This window comes from Ochotona curzoniae, unplaced genomic scaffold (genome assembly GCF_017591425.1).
Source record: "Ochotona curzoniae isolate NIBS_2020 unplaced genomic scaffold, NIBS_Ocur_1.0 contig_2294, whole genome shotgun sequence".
NCBI classification, from domain to species: Eukaryota; Metazoa; Chordata; class Mammalia; order Lagomorpha; family Ochotonidae; genus Ochotona; species Ochotona curzoniae.
This window is the reverse complement of record NW_024465405.1, coordinates 6,473,228-6,492,979: the sequence shown is the minus strand read 5'-3', so window position 1 is coordinate 6,492,979 and position 19,752 is coordinate 6,473,228.

Genomic DNA, 19,752 nt, shown 5'->3' with positions numbered 1-19,752 from the left:
ATCGGCATAGTATCGGCCCCTTGCGCTCACTTGGGGAGTGAATCATCGGACGGAGGATCTTCCTCTCTGTCTCTCCTCTCTGTATATCCGCCTTTCCAATAAAAAAAAATAATAATAAAAATAAATCTTTAAATAAAACATATGACTTATTTATGGAAATTTTTGTAGGGTGGCTGAATTCAGAGTTCTGTATTTTCTGCTTTGTGTGTGTGAAACAGCTGCCTGTATGTGCCCTTGCATATGCCACACCTCTGAGCTTTCTGTTCAATGTACATTTCCTGATACGCATAGAGTGACTCCAACTAGTGTCTCTCCCAAATTTCTTTTTAAATATTTATTTATTTTTATTGCAAAGTCAAATACACAGGAAGAAAGACAGGAAGATTCCCCCATCCAATGATTCACTCCCCAAGTGACTGCAATGGTCGAAGCTGAGCTGATCTGAAGCCAGGAGCCAGGAGCCTCTCTGAGGTCTCCCACATGGGTGTAGGATACGATCTCAAGGGCTTGGGCCGTCCTCACCTGCTTTCGCAGGCCATAAGCAGGGAGCTGGATGGGAAGTGTGGGTTGTGGGGATACGAACCAGTGCCCATATGGGAACTCCAGGCACGCAAGTCAAGGACTTCAGGCACTAGGCTACCGTGCTGGGCCCCCTCTCCCATATTGTTTTGTGGGCATCTCTTCTCCTGTGACTTCAGGGATTTTTAAGATTTGTTTTTATTGGGAAGACAGATATACAGAAAGAAGGAGATACAGAGAGAAAGATCTTCTGTCCTCTGGTTCACTCCCCTGGCGGCCACAACTGCCAGAGCTGAGCCGATCTGAAGCCAGGATCCAGGAGCTTCTTCCAGGTCTACTACATGGGCGCAAGGTCCCAAGGCTTTGGACCGTCCTCTACTGCTTTCCCAGGCCACAAGCAGGGAGCTGTATGAGAAATGGAGGCTATATGGGATGCTTTTTTTTTTAAACATTTATTTTTATTATTTTTTCATTGGAAAGGCAGATATAACCCTAACCCCAAGTCCTGCAAGTGGGGCATGCTCTGAGATATTCGCTCAAGAGGTTTCAATAGTTCACCAGTTATGAATCGCTGCCAATCTCGCCCCTCCAAACACGATGAGGTCGTTGAAAAATCCACTGATTGACATTGTCCATCATAGCGTCTCTATTTGCCCGTTATTTTGTGGCCAACCTATAGCTGAGGTGGTTGATTAACTTGTTCCATCTTCTGTCCTTTCATGGTTAGGGTTCTGAGTCTGGCATTTCAATTGGGGAGATCGCCAAAGAAACTTCGTCTGAGGTGTTCCCAGGCCAGATTCTTGTATGCACCAGCAAGTACAGGGTCCGGCACAGTCCATCACCCTGGTCAGCTGGTGGTTGCAATTGCCGGGTTGGTTCTGTTTTCAGCCCTGCTTTCCACTGGAACCAATGGGTGTTGCAGTCCAGACTGGTTCTGCACAGCGCATACTTGGCCCTCACATAAACCTGTGGGAGCTGCAGCCTGGTGAGAGCGACCCGCAATAACCCCCACCAGGCCTGCCCCCTACCCTGGTTTGCCAGTATGTGTAGCAGACCAGTGTAGTCTGTCCCACATCCCCCTTGGCTCTCGTACACGGCAAATGGCATTGAAGCTTAGATCCATCGAAGCAGCTCAACAACCAAGCCCTCACGGGTGTCGATGAGTGCCTCTCTGTCTAGCCACCCCAACCCCTGTCCTAGTTTTTGTGCCAACCCGTGGAAGTCGTAACCCAAGAGGGGGGGAACCCACTATTTCCCTCCCAGGTCTCTCACTCCTGGATTGCGCACTTTCCAGGTGGTTATGCAGTTTAACTGGCAGCAATCTTTCTTGCATCTGCTGGCTCACTTCCCCAGGGACCACCACCAGAGCCAGCAGCGGCTGGGCCGGGACAAGCCTGGGAATCAGGAGCTTCCTCCAGATCTCCCACAGGAGCACAGGGGCACAGGAGCACAGGGGCACAAGCCCCTGCACCATCCTCTGCTGCTCTCCCAGGAGTACCAGCAGGGAGCTGGACCGCAGGGGAAGCAGCCAGGCTTTAAAATAGCACCCATACAGACCATCCGCCTGGGAGGCTGAGGCTTGACCCACTGGGACAACACCCCACAGCACCACCCCACAGCACCCGACTCCACCCCTCGATGGTTTCTTCAGCAGCTCCTTCACCAGACTGGTGAGGGTGCCTGTCCCCCTGGCTTGCACAACTTATGCCGTTGCGTGCTGTGAGAGCAGCCGGTACAAAGGAGGGATCCAGGCATGTTGCTACTCTACCTGTCCTGGTGAGAAGGAACTCTGTGGAGAACACACATCAGCCGTTGGGTGTCTTGTGGCAGGTGGCACATCAGCGGTGGCCGATGGTCCACGGCTGGCCTGCAGGAGAAAGAGTCTTCAGTCCAGGATGGCCCTGGTGGAGGGTGAAGCGTTCCCTGGTGAACGAGAGGGCAGCAGCATCTGGCTGGAGGCCGTGGGGCCAAATTCCTGCCTCAAATGCACACGACAGGGATGCCTAAGCCCTCGAGTGTTTCCTCGGAGCCCCTGACTTTAAAGGGAAAGGGGTCCTCATGAGCCCATGCCCGGAGATGGCATGGGAGGCCACGCTGGACACCCATGCCACCGAGGTTGTGGCAAGAGGAGGCTTGTGGGCCCTCATGGACACACACACACACACACACACACACACACACACACACACACGGGCCCTGTAGGAGAGAAAGACAGTGGGCAGGCAGGCAGGAGGGCAGGGACAGACTCTAGCACCTGGGAAAGGGGGTCATGAGCACTGACACACGAAGAGCAAGCAAGCAAGCAGGTCATTGTGGGGAGGCCGCAGCCATCCACGTGGGCTTGAGCTGTCGAGCGACCAGGTAGGAAAGTGTCTTGTGAAAATGGGTGTGGAGCCACCAGAGAGAGCGCCGGAGAAGGCCTGGAGCCTGAAGACACCCACGAGGAAGGGCAGGGCTTCTGCCAAAAAGCAGGAGGATAACAGACCTGTTGCCAGAGACCAGCACTAAGCAAGCGAGCAGGAAAGCGGTGTCTATCAGGACAACTTGGATCAAGCACTGAGCGGGCAGGGGTAGGCAGGACAGCTGTGGAGGGCCTCCAGGAGGGGCTGGGGTGCACGGCCAAGGCACGGGCAAGCGGGGAAGGGGTAACGAGTGTGTGAGTAGAGGGCAGGGATACGGGGGAGCACCTCCCCAAAGAGCCTCTCCAAAAGAAGGGTTCAGGGCAGAGTGCAGGAAGGGCTGCGGTGAAATAGTCCAGGGGTCCAGGCCTGTGCTGCCGGGAGCACAGGCCCTGAAAGCGCTCCCTTGTCCAGGCCCAAGTGGTTCCCTGGCCACCGTCATACCTGCTCATGACTTCTGCCACCTGCAGTACAAGTTCCCAAGTGTGCCCCAAAAGCCTGGCCATTGGGCCCGGTGCGGTGGCGCAAGTGGTTAAGGTCCTCGTCTTGCATGCCCGGGCTCCCATATGGGCGCCGGTACTACTCCCAGCAGCCCCGCTTCCCATCCAGCTCCCTGCCTGTGGCCCGGGAAAGCAGTCAAGGACGGTTCAAGGCTCTGGGACCCTGCACCCGCGTGGGAGACCCGGAAGAGGCTCCTGGCTTCGGATTGGCTCAGCTCCAGCCGTGGCGGCCGCCTGGGGAGTGAATCATTGGACAGAAGATCTTCCTCTCTGTCTCTCCTCCTCTCTGTATATCCGCCTTTCCAATAAAAATAAAAGCCTGACCATCTCCTTGCACTGCAACACGAACACAGCACTGCATGCCTGCTCGGTTGAGCTCTGCTGGGCTCAGCTGTGCTTGATTGTGCTCGGCGGGGGGGGGGGGGGGGGGGGGGGGGAAAGGTGCTGGGAATATAGACGTCTCAGAATGCACCTCGAGAGACAAGGGGATGGTGTCTATTGTCCCAGAGCGCCCGTTCGAAGGCTACCTAGTGGAACATCTTTTCTCAAAATGCTTCCTCACGCCAGCGGCAAGAGTATTTAAGTGGCCTGACGTGGGACTACAACTTCCAGAGAGCCCATGGGCACGCAGACTGACGTGGGACTCGAACTCCCACAGTGCCCTGAGCGTGCTGACGTAGGACCCCAGCTCCCACAATGCCCTGAGCATGCTGACGTGGGACTGCAACTCCCAAAGGGCCCATGGGCATGCAGACTGACGTGGGACTGCAACTCCCACAGAGCCCTGAGCACGCAGACTGACGTGGGACTGCAACTCCCAGAGTTCTTTGGGTGTCCTGACGGAGTATCTTGCTGGTGAAGGCACCCTGACACTTTTACCACAGAGGCCCAGGCTCATGCTAGGCACCAAGCGTCCTACACCCCCTCCTGGGCCTTGATATGTGGGCCGTTCGGCCTTGGACCCCTGGTCTTTTAACGACAGGTGTCCGGGAGCCCTGTCCGGGACCCCCACCTGACGCTGGGGCAGCTCAGGGCTGGGCTGTCTAGCACTCAGAAGGCCTGAGCCCACCTGGGGTACAAAGGGTGGCTTTGCGTGCCCTCTCGTGGCCAATAGCACTCACTGCAGGACGCTCCTCCTGCCAGATCAAGGGAAGCCGACCCAGCCCAGAGAGGCATTCTCTCTCAAGACCCTCTTGACAGAGGTTGCACAGGAGTTCCATGACAGAGTCCTTACGCACGCCCTCGGGGTCTGCATTCACACGGAAAAAAGCAGTCTAGAGCCACAGCACAGCACAGCCTGCTCCTTCCCAGGAGCCCAGCAGCTTTCTGTCTCTTCCTGCCTGCCTACCTGCCAGCCTCCCTCTGTCCTATTTGCTTTGAAACACAGAGCAACAGAGAGGGAGAGGCAGCAATCTTTCTTGCATATGCTTGCTCACTTCTGCAGGGACCACCACCAGAGCCAGCAGTGGCTGGGCCAGGACAAGCCTGGGAATAAGGAGCTTCCTCCAGATCTCCCACAGGGGCACAGGGCCACAAGGGCACAGGAGCATGGGGGCACAAGCCCCTGAACCATCCTCTGCTCCTCTCCCAGGAGTAGTCGCATGGAGCTGGACTGCAGAGGAAGCAGCCAGAATTTGACGCAGCACCCATACAGGGTGTCTGCCTGGGATGTTGAGGCTTGACCCACAGAGAGAATATCCCGCCCCGCCCCGCCCCACCCCACCCCACACCACACCACACCATACCAACCCTTGCTGGATTCTGAATTCTTCAGTAGCTCCTTCACCAGGCTGGTGAGGGTGCCTGTCCCCCTGGCTTGCACAACTTATGCCGTTGCCTGTTGTGAGAGTGGCGAGCACAAAGGAGGGATCCAGGCATGTTGCTACTCTGCCTGTGCTGGGGAGAAGAACTCTGTGGAGAACACACATCAGCGTTTGGCTGTCTTGTGGCAGGTGGCACATCAGCAGCAGCTGATGGTCCACCGGTGAACTGCAGGAGAAAGCGTTTTGAATCCAGGATGGCCCTGGAGGAGGGTGAAATGTTCCCTGGTGAACGAGAGGGCAGTGGCATATGGTACGGGGTTGTGGGCCAAATTCCTGGCTCAAATGCACATGACAGGGATGCCTGACCCCCCAAGTGTTCCTAGTAAGCCCTGAGGAAGGGAAAGTGGTTCTTGTGAGCCCATCCGAGATGGCATGGGTGGCTGTCGTTTTCCCATAGCAAGAACTTGGAGCATTGACCTGACAATAACAGGCCTGTTCTACTGACTGATGTTCGCAATAGCTGAAGTTTATGGATAGCATCAGACTTTTTTTTTTTTAAGATTTATTTACATTACAAAGTCAGATTTACAGAGAGGAAGAGAGACAGAGAGGAAGATCTTCTGTCCGAAGATTCACTTCCCAAGAGAGTGCAACAGCTGGTGCTTGTGCCGATCCGAAGCCGGGAGCCAGGAACCTCTTCTGTGTCTTCCACACGGGTGCAGGGTCACAAGCCTTGGGCTGTCCTCGACTGCTTTCCCAGGCCACAAACAGGGAGCTGGATGGGAAGTGGAGCTGCAGGGATTAGAACCGGTGCCCATATGGGATCCTGGCCTGTTCAAGGCGAGGACTTTAGCCACTAGGCCACTGCTCTGGGCTCAGGACCAGACTTGTAAAGGAAGGTTTTCAGGTAGTTCTCCAGGGAAGATAGGCTTGAGCCATTTACATCTCAATAGCAAGGTACAGTTAGTTCCCCAAAACACAGCTAATTCCTCTAGCAGGTTCTTTATCTAAACTGTGAACAGGATGTATCCTGCTCATTCATCTCCTTATCAGTTGCTTCTGGCTCCTTCAGGGGAGAGTCAACTGGCTATTGTCTCCCACAATAGCAAAGATTCTCAATGCTATTCTACAAATCCCCTTTTGTGTTTTGTAAAATTAGGCCTGAAAGATGTAGCTAGGGAGAACATGCCCTTGGAAGAGCTGAAAATGGGGAGAAGCAATACTAATATGTTATACAAAAATAACTTCACCAGGGACCACCTACCCCAACTGCCTATTATCTAACTGCTCCACATTCTTTTTTCCCAGAGAATGGTCCCTGGCTGCCTGTCAGGGATGATTGGCTGGTGCTCGCTCTACTTCAAGCTGAGAAAGGGTGCAGAGAGGGGGCCACAGCAGCCAGGTATTTTCCAGGGAATGCATCTAGGGGTCCTTGGTAAAAGATAGCAAAATAACAGCTGTAAATGCTCCCAAGGCAACATGTTTTTTAGTTTAACTAAAAGCAGAGTGGCAGAGGAACAGTGAAAGTTTCAACATTAACATTCATCATATATAACAGCTGAGTATAAACTTAACATCAAAGTTTGTATGCAGTTACATCTTGTTTAGCATTAACAGTCTTAAGTTAGTAAGAGTTTTTAAGTAGATTCTTAACCCATAGTTTAAACTTTGCCATTTATAGTACTCCAGCATGATTTTACAGAACTTCATGCAGGGTTAGGGTTAGGGTCATGCAGCCCCACTGTAAGGCCACACGAAGTGAGGACAGCCTTACCGACTCTCGAGAAAGTGAGTCTCCCCAATGATCAACGAAGACGAGGCTTGATGCAAAAGCAGGAGGATTTATTCAGATGCCAGCGCGCTGGGATGGAGGCCAGTTCCTCACGCAGGAGGGTGGCACATCCATACTCAGTCGCTACACCACATGGCTTTTATAGGTCAAAATCACTCAGATACAGCATTTTGAAAAATAGTTTACTAATAGGTACAAATAGAATCATAAAACAATAAAGTTAGGGGCTGTTTTTTCCTGACCATTACATCATAAGACTGCTGTTTCTTTTAGTCCTTTGTCACAATTTTCCTTGAGTTTGCTTCTTTTTCAGACCAAGTTTACTTTTCTCAGACCTTTGGAGCCTCCTCCAAGAAGTCAGGGACTTTTCGGCTCCTCACTGTTTTATCTTGATTCCTGCTGAGATATTTATCTCAGGGCCACTGTTGAATTTTGTGTCCTGAATCCCAATTGAACCTAATCATTTACCAAAGACATCCTATTCAGCTATTCTCAGCAAGTAAGACAAGTAAAGTACAGAAAGCAAGTTAAATTTCTCTATTTTAAATCGTCCTTTTCATTCCCCCCTTTTTCTTGTGACTAAATCCCAATCATGGGATTTCAGTTTCTGTATCTTGAGAATTTACATACTGATATTGTTGTCTTAACATTAAGACTTGCACAGCACTAATTCTCTCCCTAATGAAAGCGATTAGGCGGCTAAGAATGCAAGGGCCGAGAATCAACAATAGCAATAGAATTAGGAGGGGCCCAGTCAGGGTGGAAATAAGGGTGGTCAACCACGGAGACTGGGTAAACCAGGATTCAAACCATCCCTGTCTATCTTTATGTTCCCATTTTCGTTGGTCCAATCTTTCTCTTAATTTTTTCATGGTATCTTTAACGACTCCGGAGTGGTCTATATAAAAACAACATTCCTCCTTTAAAGCTGCACACAATCCGCCCTGTTGGAGGAAAACTAAATCTAATCCCCTCCTGTTTTGGAGAGCTACTTCGGACAAGGAGGTCAAGGATTCTTGAAGTTTAGAGATTGAATCTTCCAGTGCTCGTATATCTTCTGCAACTATGCTTTGAAGTTCTGACATTTTGGAATCTTGTGTGGCTATAGCTGCGACTCCGGTTCCAATTCCAGTTGCTACTCCGAGGCCTAATAAAACTGCTAGAGTAATTGACACTGGCTCCCTTTTAACCCTATTTTCTTGCAGAGCATTAAGGAAATCATAGTCTGGATGATAAATTATTCTTGGGTACACGCGGACTAGTACACAATAATCAGAAGTCAAACTTAATACTTGGAGGGAGAGATGGGGTGTTAGGCCACTACCACAGGCCCACCATCCATCTGTAGGCGCTGTGATATAGCCCTCGCTTGGCAAAGTCTTGGCAAAATCGGCGCAAAGGTGGTGATGAGTGGTAGGTACATTCCCTAGGCATAGTCCCTTACCTGAAACCATTGCTAGAGTAAGCCTGGCCGGTTTTGGACTAGCGCCCATAGGTGCAACAGGGTCTATAATTAAAACTTGTTGAGACTGATTCCATGCCACAGCCTCATAATAGGGAGGAGCAATATTATAACAGAGCCAGCAGCTTTCTGTGGCTTCCGGGTTGGTCACATTTAGGGCTAGAAAGGCCTTGTCGATTATTTTTAATAGATTAGCTTGAGTGGATGGCCAACTACTCTGCGGCGGGACAGTTTCTACTCTAGGGGCCAGAGAGGAAAACTGTTCCGGGGTTGGTTCGTGAACATTAGATGGTGCATGAATAATGAGGTTGGGCCCTATTGATTCGGTAGGCGGAGGTGAGATTTTAAGTCGAATGGTGAAAATTAGGCCTCTATCTTGTCCTGACAAGTAAAATCGTAAACCCCAGGTTCTACCCTTCACCCACTTCATTCTCTCTTCTGGCAATCTAGAAGCTCCATGTCTGCCATTTAAGGTAAAGGTAATATTAAGTGGATTACAAGGGAAATCTCTACAATAGGTGCCCCTCCACCTATCACTGGGTCGACAAAGAGTCAGTCTCGAGGCACCTGGCGTGATTGTGCCGCGTGCAACTTGTATCCGGTCCACCCGTCTGATGGCCCACGGAATCCATGGAACAGTTCCAGTGGTCTCACAGCCCCATTTAGCACAATAATAGTCATTTGCCTTTCCACAGGACCCATCTCTCATTACCAATTCCTCCTTAGGGCACACATAAAAAAGTAGTTGCTGTAATTCCTCTCGCTGTATTTCCCAATCTGGGAGGCTTGCGGCTACTAATGTACATAAATCAGGGGTCAGATCAGGCCACCACGTCCCAGGGGGAGCTATTGTAGAAGTCGACCAAATTACATTATTAGTTTGGGAGACTACTTGCCAAGTGAGTAGCTGAGGCTGATGTGGACTGAAATCGGCTTCACACTTTGTCTGTAGTGGCAGGAGTAGGCAGACGGTGGAGACGCAACTTAAGAGGATTGTCAGTTTTCTGGACCGTCCATTCCGGTGCAGGAGTCGGGGCAGGCTTGACATGGGAGGCATGTATCCAGGCAGCGATCCCATCTACCTTGACAGCCGTGGGTGTTGTTAGAAGCACTAAGTAGGGGCCCTTCCAGCGAGGTTCGAGGTTAGATGCGCGATGCCGCCGCACGTAGACCGAGTCTCCTACTTGGAATTGATGTGGCACGCAAAGGTTTCCTGGCTTATAGGCTTCACGTAGCTGGGACCAGATCTCGTTCTGAACTGTCTGTAGAGCTTTGAGCCTAGAGTGTAAACTAATATTAGTACAGTAAATGGGTTCGAGCATTTTGCTTAAGGGGGGGTGGGGACCCGTACAGAATCTCGAAGGGAGTTAGTCCAAACATGGAAGGGGTGTTCCTCACCCGGAACAAAGCTAGAGGAAGGAGCACCGTCCAATCTGAATGGCCAGTCTCTAAGGTCAATTTAGTCATGGTCTCCTTTAGGGTTCTATTCATCCTTTCTACTTGGCCTGAGCTCTGGGGCCTATAGGCACAATGTAATTTCCAATTAATCCCCAGTATAGTGGCCACCTGTTTACTCACCTGGGCAACAAAGGCAGGTCCGTTGTCCGACCCTATTACCTGCGGTATTCCAAACCGGGGGATGATTTCTTCCAAAATCTTTTTAGCCACTACTGTGGCAGTCTCTTTCTTGGTCGGGAAGGCTTCTGTCCATCCTGAAAAGGTATCTACGAAGACTAGGAGATATTTGTTCCCGTATTTAGCAGGCTTGACCTCTGTGAAATCAACTTCCTTAATAAACACCTGGTCTGTCTCCTCTTAGTCTCTTTCCTGTTACTACGGTTCCTCCACGGGCATTAACTTGTTGGCAAGGCGTGCAGCTTTAGACTATTTCTTCAATTAAGTCCAATTGTCCTATGATGTAATAACCAGTCTTTTTGAGCATAGCTGCCAGTCATTTTGCTCCTAAATGGGTCAACTTATGTATTTGCTGCACAATTTTTTTAGCTTTTTTTTCCTGGAAGGACAATACGGCCTGTCTCCGTCCTCCAGAGTTGGTAGCCTTTATTCCTTCTGCTAGCCTCAGGGCCTGGGTCAATGTTATTAGTTCTGCTTTTTGGGCCAAAGTCTCCTCAGGCAGTTTACTAGCCCATATTATCTGCTGTCCATCCACTACCGCCGCCCCTGCCATCCGCTTACCTTCTGCCATATAGCTACTACCGTCCATGAACCAGGTGACTTCCGCATCTGCCAGCGGCTGGTCTTTTAGATCTCCACGGATTCCCGCTGTCTCAGCCAGAATTTCCTGACAGTTACGGGGCTCCGCCTCTCCAGGGTCGATGTCCGGCAGAAGTGCGGCTGGGTTGAAATGGGCTATAGGGGCAAACTTTACCCGTTCTGAATTCAGGAGCAGCTCTGGTAATGTATCAGGCGAGCAATGGACAGCCAACAGTCAGGCGGTTGGCACACTACACTTTCTAGTGCATGGGGAGCCAGGACAGTTACTGCTTGTCCAAAAGTGAGCTTGTCTGCGTCTTTAAGTAAAAGGGCCACTGCCGCGATGATTCTCAGGCAAGGGGGCCAGCCGGTGGCCACCGGATCCAGTTTCTTTGACAGATAGGCCACTGGCCTCTTCCAAGGGCCCAAGTGTTGGGTCAGCACCCCTTTGGCCACCTCCTTCTTCATGCACATAAAGGTCGAATGGCTTGGACACATCTGTGGGCCGTCTGCTTCTGGCAGATCTGGGTCTTCTTTGCAGATGTCCAGTTTTCTAGTCGAGCCAGCTCTTCTAGCAGGGCAGAGGTCCCATCTTCGCATTCTTCGGCATGGAAGGGAGCTAGGTCTCACTGCTCATCCCGTTCCGGCAGTCTTGGCCCACGTTCTTCGGGCCGGTCTATCCAGTCTGGTTGGCTACCAGGGGGCAGGGATGTCTCAAAGAGGCAATGTTCATCCTTTAACTTTACATACAGTTAGTACTTGCAAAAAAACGGCCATCTCTGTCCATTGTTTAGGGTCCCGTTCTTGAAAAGGTGATTTGGGCTTCCAATCTAGTCTCTCTTCCCTGGGCAGTCCCAAACCCAGTGTCTTTTTTCCTTGCAATAGGCGCATTGATCTCTGGTTAATGTTTCTCTAGACTGCCAGTTGCCCAGGGTCCTTATCTTTCTATATTAATACTCCTCTATTCTTCTCCCTGTTCCTGACTACAGTGGCCAGGATTCTCATCAAATTCTTTTCCTATCTCCTATTCCTTCAATCCTCTCTCTCTTTCTGTTCCTTAATCTTTGTCTGCTCTCTCTTTTTCCTCTTTCTTAATTTTTCTCTGCTCTTTTTCTCTTTTTTGTTCTCTCTTCCTCTGTCTCTCTTATACACTTTCTCAGTTTCCTTCACTAGATCCTGCAGGGAATATCTTCTTAGCCCGTCTAATCTCTGAAGCATTCTCTTTATATCTGCAGCTGCCTGATCTATAAAGGCCATTGCCACTGAGGCTCTCTGCTCCTCTGCCTCTGGATCAAATGGAGTACACCTGCAATAAGCTTCCATGAGGCGTTCGAGGAACACAGAGGGGGGTTCAGCGGGCCCCTGAAGAACTTCTCTTATCTTAGCCAAATTTGTGGGGCGCCTTGCAGCCCCTCTGAGACCAGCCACCAGAGCCTGGCGATAGATTCGAAGGTGCTCCCTACCTTTGGCAGTGTTAAAACTCCAATCCGGCCGCGTCAAGTGGAAACTGAAATCTACAACATTCTGCAAATGGGTAGGGTGTCCATCAGGTCCTGGGACATTTTTCCAGGCTTCCAGGAGGATGCTCTCTCTCTCCTCAGTGGTGAAGAGTCTGCAATAACTGCTGATCTAAAAGGACAGTTAACTTCAATTATATAAATCTGCTAAAGAGAAAGGCCAATACTGCAGAGGCTGCAACCCATTTGCCATTTGCCCCCTCAGGCCCAAATGCCTGGAGAGGGAGTGCCACAGCAGTGTCTGGGATCCCGGCCCGCCTAATCCAGGTTCCCACAGCCAGTCCCTCAGTCCCTCAGAGGGAGTGAAACAGGAGGAGGAACAGATAAGAGTAGGTCCGCCTGGGCGTTTGGATAAATCTTTTTGGGGCGATCTGCTGACACTCAGGCAGCTGGTACCTGTGCCGGGCGAGGAGAAACCCAGGGACGGAACCAAGGGGGGCGATTCTGAGAAAGATTTTCCCAAACCAGGATAAGGCTGCTGATCAGGGTAGCCTTTTGGACCTGTTAGAAAAACAACTTTTTAAACTGCTTGAATGATATCAAGATTACAAGAGCCTTCTTTCGGCCAGCCCATGTTGAAAGTGGGCCCTTCCACAGAGCAGAAAGTTTGCCAAGATCTTCTTTTAACCTGGAGGGAGAGATCGGTGAGCCCTATCCTTAACTTCAGTCCAATGGTCAAGAGTCAAACTAAGGGGTGTCGTCACAGTCTGTCCCATCATTATCATCACAAGAGCACTCAGAAAAACGAATAACAAAATACACAAACAAACACGTCCCTCACTTTTCTTCTCAATTCCTCTGGAGATGGGGAATTTCCGCAGCGGGAGCCTGCCGAGCGTCCTCGGCTCTGCCTCCACCCTGGAGTGTCCTCCAGGGCCACGACCTGTGGTCCTCCGGGCACGTCTGCCAACCACTGTCCACGATTCTCACGAATCAGAAGACGGTCGTGAAATGCCGTAGCTCCAGGCAGGGCTCGAACCTCATGAGCAAACCTGTCCCAGGTGAGAGTCCAAGTTGCACGAGCAACCTCACCCCAGAAAGGGAGCTGCAGCTCGGGACTCGTACCACATGAGTCCCACCGGGGACGCGCAGACACAGACAGGACTTCAGACAGGACGTAAAGGCACAACACATAACACACAAGGCGCCTATTTACCTCCAAGCCTGAATTCGAGGATCAGGGGGCGACACAAGCTTCCCAGCCAACGCACCAAAATGTAAGGTCACACGAAGTGAGGACAGCCTTACCGACTCTCGAGAAAGTGAGTCTCCCCAATGATCAACGAAGACGAGGCTTGATGCAAAAGCAGGAGGATTTATTCAGATGTCAGCGCGCTGGGATGGAGGCCAGTTCCTCACGCAGGAGGGTGGCACATCCGTACTCAGTCGCTACACCACATGGCTTTTATAGGTCAAAATCACAGATACAGCATTTTGAAAAATAGCTTACTAATAGGTACAAATAGAATCATAAAACAATAAAGTTAGGGGCTGTTTTTTCCTGACCATTACATCATAAGACTGCTGTTTCTTTTAGTCCTTTGTCACAATTTTCCTTGAGTTTGCTTCTTTTTTTTTTTTTAAGATTTATTTTTATTATTTTTTCATTAGAAAGGCGGATATACAGAGAGGAGAGACAGAGAGGAAGATCTTCCGTCCAATGATTCACTCCAAAGCCAGGAGCCTCTTCCGGGTCTCCCACGCGGGTGCAGGTTCCCAAAGCTTTGGGCCGTCCTTGACTGCTTTCCCAGGCCACAGGCAGGAAGCTGGAAGGGAAGCGGGGCTGCCGGGATTAGAACCGGCACCCATATGGATCCCGGGCGTGCAAGGCGAGGACCTTTAACCACTTGCGCCACCGCGCCGGGCCCAGAGTTTGCTTCTTTTTTAGACCAAGTTTACTTTTCTCAGACCTTTGGAGCCTCCTCCAAGAAGTCAGGGACTTTTCGGCTCCTCACTGTTTTACCTTGATTCCTGCTGAGATATTTATCTCAGGGCCACTGTTGAATTTTGTGTCCTGAATCCCAATTGAACCTAATCATTTACCAAAGACATCCTATTCAGCTATTCTCAGCAAGTAAGACAAGTAAAGTACAGAAAGCAAGTTAAGTTTCTCTATTTTAAATCTTCCTTTTCACCACTTCCCATCCAGCTCCCTGCTTGTGGCCTGGGAAAGCAGTCCAGGATGGCCCCAAAGCCTTGGGACCCTGCACCCGTGTGGGATACCCGGAAGAAGTTCCTGGATCCTGGCTTTGGATCGGCATAGCATCGACCGTTGCGCTCACTTGGGGAGTGAATCATCGGACGGAAGATCTTCCTCTCTGTCTCTCCTCCTCTCTGTATATCTGACTTTGTAATAAAAATAAATAAATCTTTAAAAAAAAAAAAAGAAAGAAAATAACTTTAAAAAAAGTTTTATAATTCTAACAAGTCATATGTTAACAACTGAAAAATAGAAAAACCTTAGGCAGGTTAACAGGGAAATCTCCAACAACTTAGTGAGGAAGAAATTAACTCTACATCCTACCTAGTGAAGTCCAGAAAAGCAAATAGGAAGCCTGAGCAGTAAGGTACAGGTCTAGTGATTATCAACTAGTTAACCTTTATTAGTCTCTGTTTATCTGAACTAATTTTGGAGCTCCCGAACAACCCTGATGGTCAGTGTAAGAGAGGTCTGGGAGCCAAAACTGGAACAAAGTAAGGACCAGAGAAAGCTTCTCTCCTGAGTCAAGAAGGAAATTTACAATCCTTTTATCTCTGAGTATCACCCGGGGCTCCTGGCTGTAGTTCCGATGTCACCAGACCCTATGAGGAGGCTTCTAGGCTGCTACCATCCCATGTGGGAAATCCAATAGGAAATGACTGACCTCAGAGTTCTAGGCCTCTGAGGGCATTCACATCCCCTTTGGTCTCCTTGGCAGTTGGGATATGGTTCTCATTGTCCACATCGACAATCCACTGCTTCTGTGGTGAAGGCACTGGGATGGCCTCCGGGGATCTCTTGGACTAGGATACAGACTCCCCTTATCCTCCTGCTCTGCCCTGGGATCCCCTCCTTTTAAGAGGGATCAACCTCCTTTTAAGAAGGTGTCAGGGTTGTTCTTGAATCTCACCACTAGTTTCTATAGGTTTTCTAACATCTAAGGAAGTTAAGAATCTGTTCTCTATAAATCACCTATTACAATCTTAATAAATTATATTTAATGTTTTCCTCAAGCATTCTAAGAAGGTGGAAGATTTCTCTGCACTCCTGATGTGTAGTGAAACAAAAAGAACATTAAAAAAAACTCTGGTTTTACGGTTCTTAGAGGCAGCTCCCCTGGGGATTCCATCTTCTCCATGGGCAGAGTTGTATTCTATGGAGTTGCTGCAATTCTGAGGCCGGATGAGCCACAGGGAAACCCACAGTGTTGAGGATCCATCAGGAAATTCTAGAGACAAGAGCCTAACCTTTTCTATGGGTTATTAGTGTTCTACAATATCAGTCATTTTGTTGTTTTATATACACAAGAATTTATCAGAGAATATAGAAAAATGTTTATCAGGAATATTAATGTGTCTTTAAGGAAAATTTTAAAAGGCAATTTCATAAGTTAAGTATTAGAAACATTATAAAGTGTCTCTGGAGTGCATCCCACCTTCTTATTTATTAATTATTATTTTGTAAACAATTGGCTTTTTAAGGTGTGGCAGTAAGTCACAGTAATTCTGTGCCACCAGGTTGCTTACTCTCAGAATAAAATTTCAATGAAAAATATCAAATAACAGTTTCTTTTTATTAATTACATTGCATTATGTGACACATTTTCATAGGCTCTGGAATTCCCTCAACCCCTCCCCATACCCTCCCACATGGTGGATTCCAGTAGTACTGTTCAAATTCAGTCAAGATTTTTTCATTGCAAGCATATACCAAGTATTGAGTCCAGCATCTTATTGTCCAGATAAATTCAACGGTTTCTTGGGGATACCATCTGTGGTCTGAAGGTGGAGCTGGCAGGATATCATCCCAATCAATTAAAAGCCACAATGTAACATCAACAACAATTTACAACATTATGGAATTATTTGACATGGTATTGAATAACCAATATGTTAAAAAATTCAAGTTCTTAACCACGTCCTGTGACTACTTCATTGACATTTCAATTTTAGTTTATAAACAACTGGCTTCTATATACCTTAAAATGGCTATAAGGTACTATTCAGCTATCTCAGGTTTATTTTCATTTTGGTATTTAGCAGTTTATAGTGTTGAAGCATGATTTTGCTGAACTTGGCAGATTTTAGGATAATCTAAACTGGCTTATAACTCTAACAAGGTGTATGTTCACAGTTGAGGTGCAGAACATTTTTAGGAGGGGTGTGCAGAAAAATCTTCAATACCTTTGTGAGGAGTAACTAATCTTTGTGTCCTACCTAGTAAGGTATGATTGAGTCCACACTGACCGTTTCCTGTCTGGTTCTAAGCTTTCCTTGTTGTTCTCTGTCTGTCTATTCTAATTTTGTTTTGCTTTGCTTTGCTTTGTTTTGTTTTGTTTTGGGGGGGGCCTCCAGAGTGACCCTGATAATCATTGCCAGAGAGGGTGGGGATCCAAAGTTGGAACTAAGTAAGGACCAGAGAAAGCTCCTCTCCCTAGTCCCAAAGGAAATTTACTGTTCTTCTGTTTCTGCAGACTGCTCAGGGCTCCTGGCTGTTGTTCCCATGACCTTGGATCCTGCGAGGAAGGATTTGGGCTTCTTCCATCCCATGTGGTAGATCCAAATGGGGGTGGATGACCTCAGAGTTCTCGGCCTCCAAAGGTACTCCAATTCCCCGTGGTCTCCTTGGCAGTTGGGATGTAGTCCTTAGTGCCCATACTGATAGTCCTTGGTGAGGATCCGAGAGTTCCCAGGGTTGGGATACAAGCCTCCTCCTGTCCACCTGCTCCACTATGGGGTGCCCCATCAAATAACAGTTTCAGAAAACATTACCCAAAAGTCCAATGTCTGCTGTGAATTTGGAAACAAGAGCACTGGTTAACAATTAAAACTAAATTGTATTAACAATTTTTACAAAAGACAAATGTTAAGATACACGTGTGCATGTGTGCACACACACACATACACACACTTTTGGGGACTTAAAAATGATTGTTTTCAACCAAGCTTAATCATAGTAGTGTTCACTAGAAACCAATAAGTGAAAAGCCATCAAGTCAAAAGCCTTGAACCAAGACACTGAAAAACATTGATCACCACTATGAAATCCCTCCATGAAAAAGAGAATCAAGATGGAGGAATAGAGTAAGAACACGTTTAAACTGACAGAAAAACATTTAATCAGCATGAAGCAGAGAGGACATATTTCAGGAAATAGGAAAGGACAGAACAACAGCAGAGGGGTTCCTGGAGACTGACAGACACAGAAAAGCAGCGGACACAACGGTGTGGTGTTGCAGTGACTGATACTCCAGCAGCATTCAGCTAATGGTGATCTGAACTCCACCAGCAGCCAGAACTCCACCAGCAACCAGGTGGGAAGGGACTTTCACTGGGAGCTTGGGAGGTGAACCCAGACAAAGAACTGTCCATCCTACTGGTCCGTTTGCTTTGACCAGGAGCAGAGACAGAGCAGCATATCACAGATGGGCAGTGCAAGAGCAGGGTGGATTTCATAGCCTAGTCAGCCCCCTAGAACCGAACTGGGCACCATTTTGCATAAGGAGGAAAGGACTGAGCATGTTCTGAGCTGGGAGTGAGCTCATTTCTGACTCAGTGAACTGAATCAACGTGGCATTCTATGGGTTCCACCCAAGACAGGTCTGGGTAGTCCTCAGATCTGACAGCCAGCAGATCAAGAACTGTAGTGGTGGTACATCAGGCGCCATTTTGTACACTATGGCAATAGCTTTGGGACTGCAGGAGACAACAGTGAATTGCGCATGTGCTAAGCTCGCGAGAACTCACTGACTTCACTGGATTGCACTGGTCCTGCAGGAAAATAATATCAACTGTGGCATCATATGGGTGAAAATAGGTCCATGTAGCACCCAGACCTAATGTGCCACAGGTTCCGACAAGATCAATGCCACCATCAACCTAATTATCTAGGACAACTGGTGTTTCTCTAATCCCGGGACCTGCTCCAACCGGAAGTGGGAGAAAGGTTGCAGAGACAATGGTGCAGTCTCAGCACGGTATCACAAGAGGAGGAGCGTGGTGAGCCAAGAACTGGGGCTGTGAAGGCCACGGTGAATATCTGACATAAGAACCCAGACCTGGAACTTGCTGGAGGTTGTGGCACAATTGGCTGCAAGCAAAAAGCTGTGTACCAACTGCAATAAGTAAAATTGTATTGTAGACCTGTGGGTGACACAGCTTAGAAACCTGCCCCAAGGAGAAGACTCTGCTAACCAGAAGTACAATGATCAAGAGCAAAAGAAGAGACAAAGGCACAATGAATATTACCAAAAATTCCCCTGCAAATGAGCAAAACCCTATGCCAACCTCAGAGTTAACTGAGGAAGACATTTAGAAAATGGGAGACACAGAATCCATAAGACTCATTTTAAAGATTCTGATAAAAAAAATGAGAAGCTCATGCAAGAGTTCAAAGATTTTAAGGAAGCAGGCCCGGCGCAGTGGCGCAAGTGGTTAAGGTCCTCGCCTAGCACGCCCGGAATCCCATATGGGCGCCGGTTCTAATCCCGGCAGCCCCGCTTCCCTTCCAGCTCCCTGCCTGTGGCCTGGGAAAGCAGTCGAGGACGGCCCAAAGCTTTGGGACCCTGCACCCACGTGGGAGACCCAGAAGAGGCTCCTGCTTTAGATCGGCATAGCATCGACCGTTGCACTCACTTGGGGAGTGAATCATTGGACAGAAGATCTTCCTCTCTCTCTCTTCTCTCTGTATATCCGCCTTTCCAATGAAAAAATAATAAAAATAAATCTTTAAAAAAAAAAGAATTTAAGGAAGCAATACAGCAAATCAAGGCTGATATATCAGAAATTAAGAACACAGCAGAGCAAATTGGAAGTACAGTGGAGAGTCTCCAAAATAGAATGAAGCAAGCAAAAGAAAGAATCTCAGAATTGGAAGATATCTCCTGTCACCAGGGGGAAACAAACAAAAAGCTGAAAGCAGAGCTGGATCAGGCCAAAGAAAGTATTCAAGAATTGAAAGACACTATTAAGAGGCCAAATATAAGAGTTATGGGAGTCCCAGAAGGTGCAGAAAGAGAAGCTGAGTTTGCAAATGTACTTAATGAAATAATAAAGAAAATTTTCCCTAATCTGGAGAAAGAATTGGGAAACAAGATCCAGGAGGGACACAGAACTCCCAACAGGCTTGATCAAAAGCGAACTTCACCAAGACATATGATTATCAAGCTCTCTTCAACTGAACATAAGGAAAAGATCCTTACATGTGCACATGAAAAAAATCAATTGACATATAAAGGAATGCCAATTAAACTCACAGATCTCTCACAGGAAACTTTACAGGCAAGAAGAGAATGGAGTGACATATTCCAGATTCTAAAAGAAAAAAAATTGTTGGCCTAGGATAACATATCCAGCAAAGCTTTCTTTGAAAATGAAATAAAATATGA